Consider the following 1,540-nt stretch of genomic DNA (forward strand, 5'->3'; position numbering starts at 1 on the left):
GTGTAAAGAGAAGAGCTTCTGCAGTACGTGACCGCTGGTCAGGGGTCCTGCGTGCGGCTCGCTGAAGCGTAGGGAACTTCGATCGGTTCCACAGAAATACAGATAGTGCGGCTGCCCCATCGATTTCACCATACAGTGGGTAAGGTAATGCACCAAATTTTTCGTTATAAACTACTCTGGTAACTTTAGACTAGAGTAGACCACCTGCAGCATTTAGAGCAGGTGGAAACGGGGAACACCAAATAATCCGCAGAGTTCCCGTATACTCTCTCCTTGTCTTCTTTGGAATATGTATCACAGAATTATCTTTTGTGTTCACGCCGTTTACTTCCCTATTTTTGGAGTTCCAACGACCGTGGAACCCCATGACCTTTCGCCCGCATCCAGCGTAGGTCGTTGCATGGACTGTCCCAATTAAATGGTGCCTTGATTGACTAGAAGCTATACCGAAATATTTGTTGTCTATTGGGGATTTACCCTGAAAGCACTCCCAAATACGTGGGAGTATAACGCTTTTAGTTGACTGCTCTGNTCTATTGGGGATTTACCCTGAAAGCACTCCCAAATACGTGGGAGTATAACGCTTTTAGTTGACTGCTCTGGTGGTTCCCGCAGAGCGAATGAGGTTGACTGCTACTCCGTGAAGTTTCATTTTATCATCTCCTTGACCGATCTATTCTTCTAGTAATGCAGATAACTGTGAGTTTGTCAAGCGTAGGCTAAGACAGGCAATCGCCGTCTTTTATTCCGCACTTTAAACTTTCTCCCCCCATCTTCCCTACACTTGCTCAATGCTATATCTGTAGTGCACAGGCACTACAACGGGGCTGAAGTGGAACCTTCATAGACCTTGTTATATGAAAAAGAACAAATATAATACTAAGAGAGATAAATGGTAATACTTTAGATATGAAATTTACGATAACCAACTCAAGTTTGTTCGGCAGCCACACCAGATTACGGCTGGCTGGGAGACTGATGCTGGCGTTGAGACACTGACTCACTTCAGAGTCAGGGGGAGATATATTATCCAGAGGTTTCCCTTCTGCGATTAGTGGACTCGAATATGTGGGGGCATTCTAGCAAATAAAAGACTGCAAAACACAAATACCAATACTAGCCCCCGTAACGGCTCCCTCATCCATTACAGGTGCTCAAACTCTTGCAGATGACGCTCCTCCACCCTGCTGCCTGTTGGGTGAACTCCTTATGATGCCATTTTCTCGGAAGGCGCAGCCGTTCAGCGTGCTCCTACTCGCTGCGGGAGGTGTGTGGGCGATCGCACAAGCGTCGTCACCCGCACCACTCCATTCACCTTTTGTCTTCCACCTATGTGTATGGTCAAAATATTATATCTACCGACTCGCCGCTAGCCATCCACGCCGTGTCTATATCTTGTCGACCGCCGTTTTTGATTAGTTGCCTGCTGTCTTAACGTCAGTGTCGCGTGTTCAGGCCGAATGGCCTGGCTTAGATGCTGCTCCACATCCCTTGCTTCCTTGAAACAGTTTGTGAAAGGTATTTAAGGTGTTGCACGAAC

This window comes from Eimeria mitis, genomic scaffold (assembly GCF_000499745.2).
Source record: "Eimeria mitis Houghton genomic scaffold, Emh_scaff47, whole genome shotgun sequence".
NCBI classification, from domain to species: Eukaryota; Apicomplexa; class Conoidasida; order Eucoccidiorida; family Eimeriidae; genus Eimeria; species Eimeria mitis.